Source organism: Myodes glareolus, chromosome 1, assembly GCF_982192425.1.
Source record: "Myodes glareolus chromosome 1, mMyoGla1.1, whole genome shotgun sequence".
Lineage (NCBI taxonomy): Eukaryota > Metazoa > Chordata > Mammalia > Rodentia > Cricetidae > Myodes > Myodes glareolus.
The window spans coordinates 122,143,570-122,161,897 of record NC_142026.1 but is presented as its reverse complement, the minus strand read 5'-3'; positions in this window follow the sequence as shown (position 1 = coordinate 122,161,897).

Sequence of the window (18,328 nt, the reverse complement as noted above, 5' to 3'; positions counted from 1 at the left end):
CTGTGAAATATTTGGGGCACTAAGTGTGGTGTGTGTTTGAGGCTAAAAATAGAAGAGTGTGGATCATGGTCAGAAGAGCTTTATGCATCTGCTCGAAAGAGGTCAGTTTCATTATTTGGACAATGGAGAGCCAACCAACGCTTTCAACAGAAAACATGAACTCACTTCATACTTAATACATTTGAAGCTAACATTCAGTTTCCACTTAAAGACAGCTCTCATCTCTGTTCCAGAGACTGTTGCCGTCACCTGTAGGAGCTCCTAAGGCAGGAGCTCTCAGCATCATCAGTACTGTCTTTTCTAAAATAAATATTTGTTTCAATTTTACTCATGTATACATGTGCATCTGCCACATGGTACAGGTGTCTGTGGGGGCCCTGAGAGATCATCAGATCCCCTTGGAGCTGGAGTTACAGGAAGTCATGAGCTGCCCAACATGGGTGTTGCAAACTGAACTCAGGTCCTGTGGGACAAGAATAAGCACTCTTAACCACTGAGCAATTTCGGCAGCCCTGGTATTACATTTCCTCAGCCTGCTCTCCTACCCATGTGGTCACACATTCCCTACTAGACCATCTATTCCATCATCACCTTATCCCTTCCATTGTTATCATCCTCATCCATGTTTGCCATGACTCTCCTCTGTATCCAAGTGGTAAAGGACCATGTGGCCTTTCCATTTGCACTATTGTTTCTTCCTGATACTCACAGCATAGCCAAAACTCAGTGAAAATACAGACAAGATACCACCTTTGCTGTGATTAAAGCCTGGTAGTTCACAGTGCCCCCAGAGTGAAAGTTAAGGACCTCACAGAAGTCTCTAGTTTGGCTCTTGCTACCTAACTCAACTTTCCTCACCCCTCCCTCTGTGGGCAGCTACCATACCGGTATTCTCTCAGCATCTGGAACATCTCATATAACCTCATGCACATGTGCATTTCACATTCTGCTTCCTTTGTCAAGAGGAAACTACCCGCTTTCTCTGCTTTTTGTGACTGTCCTCTAGTGTCATTGCTTCTGGCTAACTTTTTTGACGTTCCAAGTAAGTCAAGTCATTTGGTTCCATATCCATCTCCTTTGGAATAAGTTGTCTGCATTGCTTTCCCTCTGGTCTCTTTCTTGTCACTGTTGTTTCTCTGGGACCTCATGGTACACAAGTCTTATTACTGAAGGAATGGGTGTCATTCACCATTTGTGTTTTTAAAAGTGAATTCTGACCTCAATATTTAAAAAAAAACAAATGTACATGAGCACAATTTTAAAAAGTGAGGAGAGGGTGCAAAAGACAGTTGTGAGTTTGATAATCATCTTAAGAGGCCAGTGGCCTGAGTCACATATGGCAATGAGAATGGATAGGAAAGATGGGAACAGAACTCCAGCTTATAATGTGATTAATACGTCATACTGAAGCTAGAATATAACCCCTCAGCTTATAGGGGTTGGTGACTAAATGACATTCATAGAAACATCTAGGTATTTCTAAAGTCTGGATGAGCAGAGTTTTCTGTGAAGTAAAAAGTTCCATATTAACATATAAGTTCCTTTAACTATTCCAAGGCACCTCCTAAGGTTAAGTTTGTTCTGTTTGCAGGATATGCAATGGGAAATGGAGAGAGATCCCAAAGTGTGTGTATTTCAAGAAATCTCTCAGGTGACATTTGCATAACTCTTACCACTACCTCCACCCACTTCGTTGGCCTTTGCTCCAAATGATTTGGTTTGACTCCATTGAGGATGGAAGTTGAATAGTGTGGAAATGTTACTCATACCTTCAAGAACGTTGAATGTAAGCAACATGAGCTTTTTATACTGTTAAGAGCTTCTCTTAGATAATAAAACATTGTTTCTCATCTATGTATCAGATGTCTTAGAAAAGGCTCTCCCATCAGGGGACACCAGGCCACTGTGAATACGAGAGAACCCTTCGGTGCAGTGAGGTCCCTCAGAGCTTTGGGAACAGAAAAACTCATTTTTCCAGTCCTGAAGAAAATCTTGAAGACTCGATCATGTTTTCTCTTTCAGCTGCGCAAATGTACCCACCCAGGAATGCATATTACGAACCATTTGCAGAAACTTCTCTTTCAGTTGGTGTGCTTCTCTGAATGGGCTCATCTTCGTAACTGTGGAAAAACATTAGGGCCATTCAAAACTCTCTGCAAGATGTCTATTATGGATGCAAATGTGCGGGACATGGACAAAGGCAATGGCTCCACTTGGGAAGGATTTGGGCTCGGGGACTGTCACTCAGAGAGAAAGCACCGCACTTGCCACTTTTAATTCTTCATATCTGCACATTCTCTGAATCTGCTTCCTCTCCCACCCAGATGTAGCCGTGCATTTAGTTCTCAGTGCTCTTACTTGCCCCGCACTACTTTCCTGAGAATTCTAGCTTACCTCCACTTGTTTTTCTCCTACCGATTCCTAATTTATAGGTGCTTTTCTGAGATTTATTCCAGTCTCATCAAACACCTGCTAGATTTTACTTTTCATTTAAGATGTCGTGAGCCAAGATTATCATCTTCCACCTACCCTCACCCACGGAAGCATCTTCATTGGTGGCAAAGAACCTGAGGTGGGAGACTTCCTTTAGCATGCTCCACCTTGACTCATTCACATGGCAACCACTCCTCTGGTCCCTCCCACCAGGTGTCCGAGCTCAGGTTGCTGTGTTTGCTCAGCGTGTGCTTTTACCCACTGAGCCATCTGCCCTTCTGCTCTTGTGCTCTTTTTAAAGAAATAAGACACTATCCTGCCAGTTCCCATAGCAATGCCATTGATGTAGAAACTGTACAAAGCACGCAGACATCTATGTCTATTTGAGGTTTGGCTTTTGACGGAGGCATTGACTTGTAAGCTCCGCTAGGATGGTCAGCACTTTTACAGAAAGTGAGTGTGGGCGGTGCAACAGCCACAGGTGTTTACAGCCTCCATTTTTGGCACCAAAACCATAGCCAATATTATTAACATAACAATTTTGAACGGTACAATGCACAGGCCACACCCTTCATCAGTTAGTTAGTGAGCTGTGGTCCAATGGGATTTGTTTATTGTAGCCACAGAACTGTACAACTCTAGCCACAATTCTAGAAGATTTTTATCACTGCCAAGAGAAACTCTACTGATTAACTGTCACTCCCCACTGCTAAAGATTCCCTTTCATTTCTGTGAAGATCAACTCAAATCCCAGCTATCTTGGCTTTTAGGCAGAATTCCCAGTTCTAAAACCTAATGCATTTTCTATTTAGACTTCTCATTTTGAGTCCCCGTAGTGCAATTCATCCTTTTATGCATGTGCTCAGTCTCCCCAATTAGATTACAGCACTCTTAAGAACAAGGCCCTTGTCTTGATTGAAGAGATGGGAAAAAATATTTAGAATTGTAGTGGCCTCATCAAATTTAATCCTCTTTCATTTGTGCTTTGATTAACTCGTTTTACTGTGAACTTCTCCCCTAGCAGAATTTTTCCCCTTAATCATTTCCCCCAAGAAAATAATTCAAAACTGATGGAACACATTAACAAGAAAATCTAAGAAGGTTGTTCAAATATAAAAATGAAACAGAAAAAAATACATCAAAAATTATTTGTTGCTCTCATCTGTCAATGTGCATTTAAGAAGTGCTAGAAACGCTAATGCTTCTTTTATCACAGCATTACAAGTGTCCTTACAGTGTGATATGTAACAAAGAATGGAGCTAGCCAATCAATGAGTACAGTAAAGTACATTTGTGTCCTCTAATGAGTGACAAATTTACAAGTATAATGTTGGATCTAATGTACTGATTAACCCTATTTTCAAATGAATATGTTAATGAGATCATGTCTATTATATATGTACATGTCTTTCTCATGAAAATACCAGAGGTTTTTTAACTTATTTTATTAATTTATTTGTTTATAAAAATTTCCACTTCCTCCCCTCCTCCCCATACCCTCCCATTTCCCCCACTCCCTCTCCTCCTCCCCCCCACTCTCTCTCCTCCTCCCTCTCCAGTCCTAAGAGCAGTCAGGGTTTCCTGACCTGTGGGAAGTTCAAGTTCCTCCCCCCTCCCTCCAGGTCTAGGAAGGTGAGCATCCAAACAGACTAGGATCCCAGAAAGCCAGTACATGCAGACAAAACAAGACCCAGTGCCACTGTCAATGGCTTCTCAGTCAGCCCCCATGTCAGTCACATTTAGAGACTCCGAATACCAGAGATTTTTATATCTATTTTTATTTTTAGCAAATGTCACAGCTATCTCTAACAAACATTTCCTCCCTTCATTCTTGCTTCATTCTTTCCTTTTCTTTCTTCTGCTTCTCATCTCTCTCTTTCTCCCTCCCTTGGAAAGGCGTTGCTGCAGCATCTTATACAACCAAGCTCCACATTGAAAGTGAACACGGGATGTTGATGAAACTAGAATCTGAAATCCAGATGAAGGAAATTTTGAGGTAGGAGTGAGAGGGGGCATAACAGTCTTGGAAAGGTGTTTTCTCCAGATCCAGATCTTGCATAATGAGAGCATACTCTAGCCTATTGGGACAGAAAGGATATGAAAAAGTGTGCTATGCACAGCTCTCTCCCTTTAAGTCCACCTAGGATAATGGATTTTAAAAAAGCAAGTGGTTTCTATGTTGCAGAAAATAGCTTGTCAGAGTTACAGAGGCTGGAAAGTACCAGACCAAGGCACTGGGTGGTATCTAGAGAGTAGAGCTATTTAGTCTTGAACAGTAACTTCTTTTTGTATCCTCACATTGTGGAAGGAGAAAAGGAGCTGTCAGGTCTCTTTATACAACATTATGTACATTTGTAAAGAACCCGATTCTTGGGCCTTAATTATCTTTTACAGCTCATGAATTTTTATATAAATTTGTAGGTTAACCACATGTAGATCAAAGTAATGATCTTCATAAGGAAATGAACAACCTAGGGCAAACATCTCTGAATGAAGGCATTCCCAAAGAATTTCTAAGAGATACAACTATAAAGTACACAACTACATCATAGCAGTCTTCCATGCCAAGCACTCTATATGTGTGTGTTCCTGTGTGCATTTACATGTTCATGTAGGTATGTATGCATATGAAGGTCAGAGGTCAATGTCTGTTATCTTTTTTATCACTGCTCACCATATTTTTTTTTTAAAAAGAGTCCATCACCAAACCTGAACCTCAGTGGTTCAGATAGGCTTGTCTCTGCATCCCTAGCTCTGGGATCACAGGCATGCACTACCAAGTCTTGCTGTATTATGTAAGTACTTGAGATCCAAACTCAGGTTCTCAGGCTTTTGTGGAAAGCACTTTAACCAAGTAATTGAGCCATCTCCCCAGGCCTCATATTTAAGGTTTTTCATCCTAGTCTAATAGGCATGCACTGGAGAATTAAAGAAGAATAAGGTACTCTTAGTCTTGTTTGTGGTGATGACCATCTGGTCTACCTCAGTGAAGGATATATTGGTGCATTTAGGGTTTGCAGAGCAAGAACAGGGAAAGAAAGAAACTTGTTATTGAAGTTCCCCTTGAGAGAAGCTATCTGTACCTGAATTAAGGGTCCAACAATGGGGATTGAGAAGAAAGTAAGAAGGTCAATGAGTTTCAGATTACAAATTTTAAAAAGTATTTTGTATTTCTAACTGTATAAAGGGAATTGAGAAGAAAGAAGACATTTCCTAGATGCTTGGATCATGAGGTGTATAAGGACTTTAGCAGAAGAGTATCTGTGGAAGGTGAAATGAGTTAAAATTTTAACTAAATGGGCTTAAACTTCTCAGAGAACATTAAAATGCTCAGAAAGAAGTTGAACATTCCCGTCTATTTTCAGAAAGGCTTATATCAGTAGTGTGGTGTGTGTGTGTGTGTGTGTGTGTGTGTGTGTGTGTGAGAGAGAGAGAGAGACAGAGAGAGAGAGAGAGAGAGAGAGAGAGAGAGAGAGGAGGGTGAGAGGGAGGGATAAGAAAGAGAGAGAGAGAGAGAGAGAGAGAGAGAAAGGCTGAGAGACAGAGAGACATAGAGAGAAGAGAGAGAATGAGACAGAAACAGAGACAGAGGGTGGAATATATGAATGAAACCACTAGAGAATACACAGTCTGATGAGAATATTTGTGACAAAATAATAAACTTTAGATGTATAAATATTTAAGCCACTTGAAGATGAATAAAAAACAATAAAGGGCAGATTTTAAAAGTTACATGAAAACTAGAGAATTTGCTAAAATGAAAGGAGCAGTTCCAGGAATGAAACAATAAACAGGCCAAGTGCCACAAGGGGCTCTTTGGATTAGATTTTTTAAATAAATGTCCATTTTCTACAGATCTTATATACTTATCCTTTATTTTAGAAATAAAAATTCTCATATCTGCTATCATTCCATCTGTATTCCACTTGGAACATTATTTTATTAAGGAAAAAAATGTAAAGCCATGTGGGGAAAGGATATTTTTGTTTTAGAAAATCATTCTAACCTAAAGTAGTTAGAAAGCTTTAATAATAGTCCCAGAGGCAATAGAGGAAAGCGGGATGAATCTAGGAAATATGTTGTTGCTTAGTGGATTTATGTAATTTTATATTCATATTAGAGATAGGGAGTGGAGGTGGTAAGAAAAATTATGAGTGAATTAAGGATAGTGATCTTGAGAATGCCAATGAGCTGGCATGGTGAGATTTGGAGCACACTGTAGGTATTAGGTTAAAGATGGTATGTTATTCACATTTATTCAGAGAAAAGGAATCAACACTGATAGGGAGACATAAGAAGAGACCCATGTAGGAATTTAGCTCACACAATTTGCATTGTTCAGGAAGTTTGCAGGAACTAGAGAACCAGAAAAGACAGTAGGTTACAACTCAGACCAAGTTTCAAGATACACGAATCTGAGGTTCCAGTGTTCAAAAATGGAAGAAAATGAAAATTCCAGTTCCATAAGAGAAAGAGAATGACCTCGTTCTCCTCACTTTTGTTCTATCTAGACCCTCAATAGAGTTACCACAGCCCAACCAGACTGATGGTGACGGAGTATTCCTTCAATCTACAGATCCAAATGCTCATCTCCTCCAGAAATCCTCACAGAGATAGGACTAGAAAGCTTTTATCATTTAGCTCTGCTTCCTGTAGCCTAGTCACACTGATTCATAAAGTCAGCCAGCACAGAAGAGAATGTAGACAGCAATACAAGGCTACGCAGATATTTTTCTAAGATGTGCATCCCCTTCACCTCCCTTCCTAGACATACTCGGGTCATGACTGGGTTATTCCCTAAGGAGCCCTGTCTCTCCACCTTCCCAGCACATGGTAGAATAAAGATTCATCTCCATTGAGGATGAGTGAATCTTGTGAATTTTGCCAGTTAAATCTGGATTAAAGGAACTTCGGTTACTTACAGATCACAATACTTTGCTAATAGGAGGCCTTCTAGAGGTATCTATCCTCCCCGAGACACATAATCATCCATCTCGGAATTGGTGGTTAGAGTGACACTCTGGCTTCTGGAATGATGTCAGTGAGCAGAAGTCCGCATGAGCTGCAGTGAATACAACTGATTTGGACAAGATTTGTCCCTTCTGAAACCTTAAGTTTCCTGATATAAGAAAGTAGAAACGATCTATAGCAATTTAAACCTAGGGCCTCTAGAGGGTAAGCTGAATTTGATAGAGTCATCAGGAGGAGACACCCTAGTTGACTGGTGATCTGTGGTATCTATAGAAAGAGGGAAAGGAGACAGAAGAGACTCACCTATGTGGTGTCTGCTTCTTAACATGTGTGCTACCTCAGAACTTTGCCAGAAAACGGGAAAATGCAACCCTTTGACTTGAGAAAAGAACTGTGGGTCAAGATAAATCTCTTTGCTTTATGGCTTACTCAGTCTCTGGTTTGCTTTTACCTACAGAAAATGGACAAACATAAATGCAATCATGAATGAGAATTAAACTTTTGTGGTTCGAAGCCTTCAAGACTTGGAGTTCAGCATAATCTAGCCTGATTTGACAGATGCATAGTCCCTTGAGACCACTAAACTCCAGCTATCATTAATGCATAGACGAGTCTAGTCTACACCTCCAGCTCTCACGCCTCAAGTCCAGACACTTACTTTGCTTGTCTCTGGGCTTCCACTGCGTTTCAGTTTGATCAGTCTGAAAATGGATCCATTGGCATGGGCTGCTTTGTTTCTGCCTTAAGTGCTTCTTGTGCAGTTTGCATATTATATAATTTTACATACTTAATGTCTCTGAGGGCAAAGCACTGTTTTTATTTCTATGTTATAAATTCTATGGAGAGCAAAGATGGTGAAGGAGGTGGATCAGGACCAGCACAGGAGTTAGAAAAAGAGCTTTGATTGACAGTGGAAGAAGGGATAAGAGCCAACATGGGATAAAATGAAAGAAGAGCAAGAAGGAGGGGATGAGGAGATTCTACTGCTTTGCAACAAGAAGGCGACTGATGATCTGTACCAGGAAGGCATACTGAAGAGTCAAGGAGATGAAGAAGGCAAACAGTAAAAACCCAAACCCTTTGGTGATCATCAACAGAAGCAAGGGAAGCCATAACTGAAAGAGGACTCATGGTTGAAAGGCTTTTTTGGAATATTTTTTGCTTGACTGTCCTGCATTATTGAAAAAATATGATGTGAATACGGTTTAATTTATCTAGCACAAGCAAAAAGTAGTGCATGAGCAAAATGCCATGTACATGACAATTCTACAATAAGCATGGGCAGTTGACTCAACTGAGATAATTTTGCGATAATTTTGCTGTATTTCATCTAAGCGTGTTTTTTTTTAATTTTTAGTTTATTTTTAACTTACAAAGACTCAAAAACTATACTTGCTATAGGAGTGCCATACGATGTTTTGATATACTATACACTAATGCACATAGACATTTAGATGTATCTAGCTCCTCTTCCGTTTATTATTCAAATATGGTCAAAACAGCTGCAGTTCTTTACTTTTGCTTTTTGAAAATTTCTGTATGGTGCAGGCACATTGGTGTCATACCATGCCATGTAGTTAGCCCACTGTACAATGACACACCAAAGTGCTTCACCTCTCTCTAGCTATAACTTTGTACTCCTGCTTAACTTTGCCCAGTCCCTCGTGTCCACCTACTCTCCCCAAGACTCTACTAACCACCAGCATCCCACCCTCAACTTCAACACAAGCAAAGGATTTATATGTGTGTGTGTGTGTATTTCGAACATTTTTTTTTGCTTTATAAATAATACCATTCAAAATTTCTACCTCCTCACATTTCCCTCCCACTCCCCTACTCACCCTCCTCCCTCACCCTCCAGTCCCAAGAGAGGGCAGGGTACCCTGCCCAGTGGGAAGTCCAAGGCCCTCCCCCTCCATCCAGGCCTAGGAGGGTATGCATCCAAACAGACTATGATCCCAAAAAGCCAGTACATGCAATAGAATCAAATCCCAGTGCCATTATCATTGATTTCTCTGTCAGCCCCCATTGTCAGTCACAATCAGAGAGTCCAGTTTGATCACATGCTCATTCAGTCCCAGTCCAGCTGGGCTTGGTTAGCTCCCCTTAGATCAGTCACACCTTCTCAGTGGGTGGACGAACCCCTGGCAGTCCTGACTTCCTTGCTCATCTTCTCCCTCTTTCTGCTCTTCAGCTGGACCTTGGGAGCTCAGTCCAGGAACAAGCAAAGCTTTTATGTTCTACACAAGAAAGATCATGCAGTACTCTCTTTCTTCGGCCTTCTCATTTAGTGTAATAATACCTCATCTTCATCTGTGTTGTTACAAATGATTGTTTCCACAGATTTTTCGTCATGGTTGTGCTAATTGGTATTCCCACAGAAAGTAGATTTTTCTCCTCATCCACTCCACATACAGCACTTATCTTTTGTATTTTATTATGCTATCATTTTTTATTTAATTCTATTTTTCTTAAAGTCGTTTGAGTACAATTTGTGTTTCCCATGTGTACATCAATGTGGGGTTATCCATTGGGAAATGACTACCTACCGGTGGTCACACTCCCAAAGAAAATTAGAGTGAGGTACTACTCACTGTGGTGTTTGTTTATGTCTTACACCATGAATGACAGTGAACATTTTTAACTGATTTTTGGTCCATTTTATCTTTTGGTAAATGTCTACTTAGACCTATAATTGATTTCTGAAGTTGTGTTACATGACTTTTCTGATGTTCTATATTTGGGACTCCTTGTATGCTCTGGATATTAATCCCTAATCAGACTATAAGGTTTATAAACATGTTCGTTCAGTCTTTGGATTGTCTTCTCATGTGGTGGATTGTATCGTTTTCTATTTAGAAGTTCTGAACTCATGTCCACCCAACCTTTGCTCATTCTTTTTACTATGTGTTTTTCTCCTGTTTTCTTCTAGAAGAGTCATGGATAATCTATTCTAGGTTCCCACCCATTTTTGGTTGACCTTTGGGAGTGATGAGAGATGCCCACCAAGTTTAATTCTTCTTGTTGTGGATATCCAATTTCCCCAGCACTGTCTCTGAAAATACTGTCTTTTCTCCAGTGCATGTTTAATGGCTTTGCTGAGCATCAGTCGACAATAGATGTGCAGAGATGGCACCATCTCAGCTCTCCACCTATTTTCACTAGTCTATGTATCCATTTTATGCTAAACCCTTTCTGTTTTATCACATCTCTTAGAGTGTGTTGAAGTCAGATGATATAATTTCTGCTGTTTTATTTTTATTTGATATTACTTTGTCTATTTGGGATATTTTGTAGTTCTATGCATATTTGGGGTTGTTTTTTTTCTTATTGTGTGAGGGGTTATCATTTTCCATCAATATTTGCATACTGAAGCTACAGATCATTTTAGGGAACATGGAAGTTTGACAATATTGATTAATCTAGTTAATAAACATAAACTGTCTTCTTATTTTCATGTGTGTTCCTCTGTTGTTTTAGACACACATCTGTTTAATTGACTAAAATGGCAGTTTAAACATGCAAGAGAAAGAATTATTTGAGGCTGTAGTCTCTAAAAAGAACTAGACAGAAATACAACCATGAACACAGGTTATGGATTGTAGATAGGCATAAAAAACAAATTTCTGTTGTTTTAAACTTTCATTTAATATTTAATATTGAACAAATTTAATTTAAGTAGCTAAGAATAGAGGTATATAGCTGAAGACAGACAATTGAAAGAAATCCCACACCAGCTCAGAATTGAGTATAATAGAGGGTTATTTATTTAAGGGTAGACTCACAGATTACAGTCCTCTGCTCGAAAGGGGAACAGCAATGGAATCCAGCAGCCTGAAAAGAGCAACCTTGTGCTGTACATGTGCATTTATAGTATAATAGGCCATGCCCAACTGGGCGGTAACTTACAGGCTACTGGTGGTAGGAATTCCTACTTAGAGCTAGTTTGAAAGAACAGTCGGGAACTTTTAAAGTTCATACCCAATGGTCTCAAGAAACTTTAGCAATATGGCAGGGCCGTCTGCTGGGAATTCCAGAATGATGGAGCAGAAGTTACACTTGAAATATTTATTCAAGCTTACAAAAATAATGAGGTTGAAAAATTAAATATTAAAGATGCAAAACTGAAAACACTGTCTTAGAAAATAGAAAATTCTGTAATGAGGGAGGAGTGAGTGCTTCTCACTGACCACAGACACCTGCTCTTTACTAGTGAGGTGACTGTGCTCGCCAGCCACCGTACACTTCGGTGTTTCAATAGTTTTAGTTTCCTCTAGAAACGAGTGTTTTATTAGAGTGACCATCTGTCCCTAATGTGTGGTTCAAATGACTTCTTGAATTGGGAGAAAGACCAGTCAAATAGAATGATTGTTGAACAAGGGATTGGCAGACCTCCCTGTTTCATTCTGCCAAACGCTGGCTCTTCCATATTGATAATTATCCAGTTCACTCATTTTCTGTTCTTCGGCTTACCTTCTTACCTTGTACCTCCTCACTTGGCCAACTCCATGTATACCAAAATGGCATCTGATCTTTTAAAGGAAAGAAGGCTAAAAAAAAATGAAGCATGAATCTCTGTTAATCTGGAAGGTGCTCTCCTGTGACTGTCCCTTCAGTGACACAAAAGGGTTATGGGTTCTGGGACTTTCTATGCAAAGATCCAGGTGCTTCCAGTGGAGTGTAAGGATGTGTGTGCTTTGTACATGTGTGATGTGATATGTGTGAATTGTGAGATATGTGAACATGAGTTTTGCATTACTTTATTATTGGTATGATAAGTAAATTTTGCAATACAGTAGCTTAAAATAAAAGATATTTATTCCTCTCTCATATCACAATACTGTTGGTTACTACACATTATTGATTTTTACATGTTGTGTAGTAATTCAAGACTCTTCACTCCTGCCAGCCTTTCAATCTCATAGTTGACTGCATACAGGCAAAACGGGAAACCATGCTCACTTCCTCAATAAGAAAAGATATGCACTACATTCTTTCCAGATTTATTAAGGAAAGAATGTCATTATGCCACCTCCACCATGAATCAAGTGCAGTCAACAACAGTGGCCAAATGTAAGGTTTCATTTCCCCCAGCAACAATAAAACAGAAGACAGTCAGTTCCTTCTGCCATGATCCTCATCTCTAAGGTAGCAGATTCCCATTCATAAAATTCTGGCCGCCCCAAGAAAGTCAGCTTGAAGTCTTCTCTAACTCCTGTATCAGAAACAAAGTCTAGCAGACCTTGATAGCATGTGCTATTCTCCATAGAGCAAGATGTGTGTCCCTAGTGGCCCAGTGAATTCGACAAGTTTCATTTGTTGGGGCTAGATAGCTGGCTCAGAGGTTAGGAGCACATACTGCTTTTCCAGAGAACCTGAATTCAATTCCCAGAACCCACAGCAGACAGATCACAACTGCCTGAAACTCCAGCTCCACAGAACCTGATGCCCCCTTCTCAGTCTCTACAGACACTTGCAGCCAGGAATATAAGACCCACCTGCCACCCCACTCCCATATACATATACACCAATTTAAAAATAACAATAATAAAAATTAAAGTTTTCTTTGTAAAAAGAGAAGAGTGGAAGAGAGAAAAGTGTCACATAACATATCTGGAGGATGCCACCCATGACATACACCAGCCATGCCAGAACTCAAGAGGCCAAGACCAGGGAACTGCAAATTATGGGTTACAAAGTGAGTTCAAGGAGAGCTTGCCCACCCCAAAAATAAAAGGATGAAAAAATAAAAAGGGGGGTTAGCAAAAGGAGGAGTAAAAGCACTATGACAGAGGAGTCAGGGGTTTTCAAAGTTCATGTGTTATATTCTGAAGAATCACTGACAGTATAGCAGGATCATCTGCTGAGAATTCGAGCACAGTGGAACAAAGGAGGGAAAAAAGGGAGAGAGGGATGGAAGAAGGAAGAGAGGAAGGAAGGGAGGGAGGGAGGGAGGAAAAGAGGAAGGGAGGAAAGGAGGGAGGGAGGAAAGAAATTCTAATAGGAAGAATTAAGATCCTTCAGCAGATAGGGGTGGCTTTTCTTTGCTTTGACTATTTCTGCTCCCTCAGAGGGTTGCCTTCACCCACACCTCTCCACAGCTCCTGGGGATGTTTACTGGAAAGCTGTCTTCCAGGAGCCTGGGACATATTATCAAGTCTTACTTAACTTGATGGCTTAGAGCTTAGAGCTTTCTTCGTCTTCACAGTGGCTCCTTTGTGGCCAACTGCTTAAGCTTTAGACGTGAATGGGAAGGAAATACTCTCAGCGTGTTCCCTCCTGTGGGAGAAAGGTTGCTGTTCAATGGAGAATTCCAATCAGTCTCTGTTCTACTTTACCCATTTACCCATTTGCTTTTTTTTTTTTTTTTTTTTTTTTTTTTTTTTAGTGTGCACAGTTCAAAATCACTGGCTTTTTATTAAATCCTAAGTCTTCAAATTTCAATACTCTCCAGTATATTGCCCATGATTTCTGTTCAGTCTCTAACTCTAATCTACATTCATGTTAAAATAAGTTGCCTGTATTTTGAGGCCTTTGCTCAAAAATTACAAGTCTTGGCTGCCAGCAGACCTTGACTCTGGGACATCACTCAAGTCTACCTCGATAGTCATGGTGCCAGAAAGAGCGAGAAAGACAGAGACTAAGATAGACATTGATACCTCTCCTTGATTTTTCCTGGTAAAGAGGTATTAAACTATATTAACGGCCAACCCAAAAAAGCCAAGGTAATCTCCCTGTCTCAAGATCTTGACACAAACACATCTGAAAAAAAATACTTTTTCATAGTGTAATATTTTCTGCTTCTAGAAACAAAGTCTTGAAATTTTCAGGACCATTATTCACCCAACCACCCTTAGGGTAGAGAATTTATAATATCTACTACTGGACATATGGATAGCTATATAAATCTATAACTATGATGGTGTATATATAGTTGTATGTATGCGGTATGTGGTTCTGTGTGCAAACAATGCTTATAGATGTATATGTGTGCAGTTAATATCTACATAAAAATGTACGTGGTTTGATGTGCTCATATAATATGTACATGTACTCTGCATGTGCAAATAAGATTTTCTAATCCTCATTTCAGTATTTCTTTGACATTCATCATGATTAACATTTAATCAAAATTAATGATATACAGATTTAGCAACAAGCAAAATAATTTAAAATATTGAAGAGAAGGGGGGAGGAGCTTGAACTACCCACAGGGCAGGAGACCCTGACTGCTCTTGGGGAAGGAGAGGGAGGAGGGGAGGGAGTGAGGGGAGTGGGAGGGTGTTGGGAGGAGGGGCAGAAATAGAGACTTTTGTATTTTAATAAACTTTGAGAAAAAAAATATTGAAGAGAGAAAAAGGTCTACAAGCTTTAAGGGTCTCAGTCCAGCACCTTTATAAATTAAATAAAATTTTCTATTTTCTTTTGTTGTGGAGGCTTTTTATAGCTCCACCCCCACCCTGCTGTGGTGCTTTATTGAGGGCTTCAGGAAACTTATCAGACAGAATTGTTGTTGTCCTGATTCTCTCACTAAAAAATTTTGAGTGGCAGGAGTTTCTCTAACTAAATTCTGAGCTATGACCTTAAGAACAACAGATAATGTCACGGGAGCCCTGTGGTTGCTGCATAAAGAAGGCACACAATGTGAAGGTGTGGGGGTGGGACTCAGAGAAGAGGATGGGGAGGACACCTGCTCCTTTGTCTCCACTTTAGCAAAGCAAACAAAAGCCTCCAATTTTCATATACATGAGGTCTGCTTTGTTGTAACATCTTGTCAAATAAATTGAGTCTTTAATATGCAATATGTTTCACATGTCCCCCCACCACACACACACACCTTAACTATCAAGAAGACCCAGTATCAAAGGGTTGCACACACTCAATTTCACGAACCAATAAACACAGCTTTTGCATTAATTAACATTTCAGCTTCTTGGAAAGAGTGATCAGAGTTATCAGGAAGATGTTCATTATTGCCAGACTTTTATCTGATGGAAGTGGATTTCTTGCTCTTCACAAATTTAAGACTTCCCAAAGAGAACAAGTTATCATTTGAGGAAATGTGGATGCCTGCTTCCAGAGAGTTCCTGAGGGAGCAGACCTGAGCCAGTGACCTCTGTGGGATTGGGAATGAGCCAGAGGCCTCCATGGGAGCAGGCCTGAGCCAATCATTTCTGTGGGACTAGGCCTGAGCCAGTAACCTCCACAAAAGCAGGCCCAATTAAGCAGCCTCCATGGGAGCAGGACCAAATGACCTCCAGGATTGCAGATCAACTTCTAGGTGCACCAAGCAATCTGCAGTAATGCCAAGTGACCTCTGATATAACTGGAACTGTGGACTCAACTTCACCATGAGGAGCAACCATTTGAGCCTAGGATTCACTGGCACCTGGAAGAATGACCACTAGAGGCATGATCCAATCACACCTATCCTATCAGAGGAAAAGATGGGTAGACAAGGTAAAAACACACTTAACACCACAAAGAGTAACACAACATCAACAGAAACTAGTGACTCTACAACAGCAAGATGTGAACACCCCAATACAGATGAAGCAGAAAAAAATTACCTAAAAAATAGCTTTAGGAGAATGTTTGAGGCAGGCCCTTAGAGAAGAAATGAAAGATTCTCTCAAAGAAATGAAGGAAAAGACAAACAAAAAATTGGAAGAAATCAACAAAAACCTTAAAGAACTCCAAGAAAAAGTAATCAAACAGGTGAAAGAAATGATTCAAGACTTGAAAACTGAAATAGAGACAATAAAGAAAACATAAACTGAAGAAATTCTAGAAATGAAAATAAGGGAAAACAATCAGGAACCAAAAAGACAAGCATAAACAGAAGAATACAAGAGATAGAAAAGAGAATCTCAAGTGTTGAGATACAATAAAGGAAATAAACTCAGCAGTCAAAAAAAATTTAAATCTAACAAAAGCATAACAGGAAATATGAGATACCATAAAAAGACCAAACCTAAGAATAATAGGGATAGAGGAAGGAGAAGATATCCAACTCAAAAGAACAGAAAATATATTCAACAAAATTGTAGAAGAAAACTTTCCCAACCTAAAGAAAGATGTTCATATGAAGACAGAAGAAGCTTACAGAATGCCAAATAGACTGGACCAAAAAAAATCCCCATGCCACATAATAATCAAAACAACTAAACATACAAAATACGGAAAGAATATTAAGATCTCCAAAGGAAAAAAAAGCCAAGTAACATATAAAGGGAGATCTATCAGAATTACACCTGACTTCTCGATAGAAACAATGAAAGCCAGAAGGTCCTAGTGTTAGGCAGACATTAAGAGACCACAAATGCCAGCCCAGACTACCATACCCAGCAAAACTTTCAACCACTATAGATGAACAAAACAAGAAAGATATTCCATGATAGAACCAGATACCTAGCCACAAATTCACCCCCACACAAAGTACTAGAAGAAAAACTCTAACCCAAGGCAGTTAGCTGCATTCACATAAAACACAGACAATAGATGATCTCCCAGCAGCAAATCCCAAACAACAAGAAAAACACATATAATAACATCATCACCAACAATGAAAACTTAAATAACAGGAACTAGAAACCACTGGTCATTAATATTCTTTAATGTAAATAGACTCAACTCACCTATAAAAAGACAGAGGCTGACAAACTGGATACAAAAACAGAATCTATTCTTCTGCTGCATGCAAGAAACACACCTCAACCTCAAACACAGACATCACCTCAGAGTAAAGGGTTCGGGGAAAAAATTCCAATCAAATGAACCTAAGAAAAAAAGCTGGGGTAGCTATCCTGATATCTAACAAAATAGACTTCAAACTAAAATCAATCAAGAAACAAAGAAGGAAATTTCATGTTGACCACAGGAAAAATCATCAAGAGAAAATCTCAATACTGAACATCTATGCCCCAAATACAAGAGCACTCTCATATGTAAAAGAAACACTACCAATGCTTAAATCACACACCAATAGTGGGAGACTTCAACATTCCACTCTCACCACTGAGCAGGTCTGCCAGACAGAAACTTAACAGAGAAATAAGGGAACTAACAGATGTTATGACTCAATTGGACCTAACAGACATCTATAGAACATTTCATCCAAACACAAAAAATACACAGTCTTCTCAGTATCTCATGGAACCTTTTAGAAAACTGATCGCATATTAGGTAGCAATGTAAACCTCAACAGATACAAAAAAAAATGGAATAACCCCATGTATCCTATCAGATCACCATGGGTTAAAATTAGAATTTAATAGCAACACTAATTTGAGAAAGCCCACAAACACATGGAAATTAAACAGTGTTCACCTGAATCACCAATGGGTCAAGAAAGAAATTAAAGACTTCCTAAAATCCCTCAAAGATGGTCACACAACATATGCAAATTTATGGGACACAATGAAAGCAGTGTTAACAGGACAGTTCATAGCACTAGATACCTATATAAAGAAGCTGGGAAAACCCCATGCTGTTGTAAAAGGAACAGCGGGCTATGTCCCGACACCTGGCTCCTGGCTAGCTTTACCCGAAATAATTACACAGAAACTGTATTCTTTTAAACACTGCCTGGACCATTATCTCCAGCCTCTTATTAACTAACTCTCACATCTTGACTAACCCATATCTAATAATCCGTATGCCATCACGAGGTCATGGCTTACCAGGAAAGATTCACTATGTCTGACCTGGCAGCTTCATGGCGGGCAGCTCTCTGACTCTGCTTCTTTCTCCCAGCATTCTGTTTTGTCTACTCTGCCTATCTAATCTGCTGTCCTATCAAAGGCCAAGGCAGTCTCTTTATTAACCAATGAAAGTAACACATAGACAGATGCCCCTCCTACATCATCATGCTAGTGAGCTAACAGAACATCTGAAAACTCTACAACAAAATGAAACAACCTCA